Source organism: Clupea harengus, chromosome 16 (genome assembly GCF_900700415.2).
Source record: "Clupea harengus chromosome 16, Ch_v2.0.2, whole genome shotgun sequence".
Lineage (NCBI taxonomy): Eukaryota > Metazoa > Chordata > Actinopteri > Clupeiformes > Clupeidae > Clupea > Clupea harengus.
The window spans coordinates 25938474-25940973 of record NC_045167.1 but is presented as its reverse complement, the minus strand read 5'-3'; the positions used below and the strand labels follow the sequence as shown (position 1 = coordinate 25940973).

At 44.4% G+C, this 2500-nt stretch overlaps 1 protein-coding gene across 1 annotated transcript in view; it reads left to right on the top strand.

Annotated features, from left to right (window-relative positions):
* Positions 1-2500, top strand: part of acsl5 (acyl-CoA synthetase long chain family member 5) — a 17903-nt gene that overhangs the window by 3484 nt on the left and 11919 nt on the right. The gene's annotated exons all lie outside the window — the stretch shown is intronic.

Here is a 2500-nt window from a genome sequence, read left to right as displayed (position 1 = left end):
ACACGTATGTCAGTCAGCTGCAGAACCGCATTCAGACTCTTATCTGTGTGAACGCTTCTAAACCCCGTCGGTTCTGTGTTCTAACCCCGTCGGTTCTGTGTGAACTCGCTTCTGACCCCGTCGGGTTCTGTGTGAACGCTTCTGACCCCTTCGGTTCTGTGTGAACGCTTCTAAACCCGCCGGTTCTGTGTGAACGCTTCTAAACCCGCCGGTTCTGTGTGAACGCTTCTATACCCGCCGGTTCTGTGTGAACGCTTCTATACCCGCCGGTTCTGTGTGAACGCTTCTAAACCCGCCGGTTCTGTGTGAACGCTTCTAAACCCGCCGGTTCTGTGTGAACGCTTCTATACCCGCCGGTTCTGTGTGAACGCTTCTATACCCGTCGGTTCTGCACGGCTCTTGTGTGTTATGTGCTGACACCGCTGGTTGAGCATATGAATATATTTGTCACCTTCTAAACAATCGAGGGGCTGTGTGTGTGAGCCTCATCTCTGACTGTGTGTGTGTGTGTGTGTGTGGTGTGTGTGAGCCTCATCTCTGACTGTATGTGTGTGTGTGTGTGTGTGTGTGAGCCTCATCTCTGACTGTGTGTGTGAGCCTCATCTCTGGCTGTGTGTGTGTGTGTGCCTCATCTCTGACTGTGTGTGTGTGCCTCATTTCTGACTGTGTGTGTGAGCCTCATCTCTGGCTGTGTGTGTGTGTGTGTGTGGTAAGCCTCATCTTTGACTGTGTGTGTGTGTGCCTCTCATCTCTGACTGTGTGTGTGTGTGTGTGTGTGTGAGCCTCATCTCTGGCTGTGTGTCTGTTGACATCTAATGCTACGGGGAGCTCTGGGGGGTATTCGTCGTAGCTCGCTAAGCGGTTTAGCAAGCTAATTTTCAGGCTACGATAAAAAACGCCCCTCTTTTTCGTTCGTGGAAGCAAATTTCGATAAATCACCATAGTAACATATCAATTAGCACTAACCTGCTCCAGCGCAGGCTAACTTAAGTGTAGCTGGATAAGCTTCCCACACCCCCGGAAAAAGGAGGGATCCCATTGACCAAGGACTGATATTAGATAGTTAGATTAGCGTAGGGAGAGAGTTCTTTGCGATCGCCAAGATCCATTATTCCATCATGATGAGTTCTTGTATGAGCGCTACCGATTCAGCCGACAAGGAATAATTAATTTACAAGACCTTCTCGAGTCATTTATTGCAAACACCACAGTCGAACATTGGTACATTTTTGTAGTGTCTGTGATGCGGAGAACAAAGCACTCATAATTATATGAGTGTTATTAGTACACCATAGCATATCATTATTGTAGAAAATGATTAAGGTGGACTCATGATAAGAATAGAGAGAAATATACAATACACAATTTATTTTCACTGCTTCAATTTATTGCATTTGTTATTAATACAATTACATTTAGTCATTTAACAGACGCTTTTATTCAAAGCGACTTACAAGGAAATGTAAAACTTCACCAAGTTAGGAGGTGAGGGGAGTCGAACTAGCAAACTTGCAGTTACTAACTGGCAGCAGTATCCTCTGTACCAGGTCACACTCTCACTCTCACCCTCATTCATACATAGATATCACCCATAGACATCCTCACACACCGCTTCTTGTATTGCTCTCACAGCGGTGGCGGTGTTGAATTTTGCCATGATTATGGTGTTGTATTCTTCATAAGCGTTCATGTTTATCTCCTGCTCGCCAGCGGAGAAAAAAAGAGCCCTTTTCTTTGAGTTTAGAACCATTATACCGTTAGAAAATCATTGTTTTGGTGATCAACCTTTCCTGCCTTTTGAAGTAGGACGTGCACGCGCAATTGCCCTGATAAGTTTAGCCTGGTTGAAATGAACCACATGATTTGGATACGAATCAGCCGTTGACGACCCGATATTTCCTGTTCTGAATCAGCTTGCTAATGTTAACGGGCTAAAAGGACAATTGATTAACTTAGCTTCAGCCCTTACGACGAACGAGGCCCTGGTGTGTGTGAGAGATCTGCCCTCCTGAAAAGATATACAGCTGCGTTTGCTCTTCTGAAACCTCAGTCTTAACTGTCTGTGTGTGTGTGTGTTTTGGTGTGTGTTTGTGTGTGTGCGTGTCTTCTGAAACGTATTCTTGCAAAAGTATCTCCACCTCTCTACACCTAATAGCATATGCATGTTAAAGTTTTTTTTAAGACTGTAACTATAACTGCAATAAAACAATAAAATAATCGCAACAGCAATAAAATACTATCGTAGTATTTGTACTAGTATTTTCTGTTGCACTCGTCAGTCCAATAATGAGCAATTTCATCAAACTGTATCAAACAATAGCATCTGACCAAGGATCGCTTCCATGGGAGGTGTGTGTGTGTGTGTGTGTGATTGCATTATCATATTGTTTTTTACACCAATGATGTACTGCTTCTGGAACTGGCATAGAAGCACATGCACATGTGTGTGTACATGTGTGGTCCTGATGGATGTGTGTGTGTGTGTGTGTGTGTGTGTGTG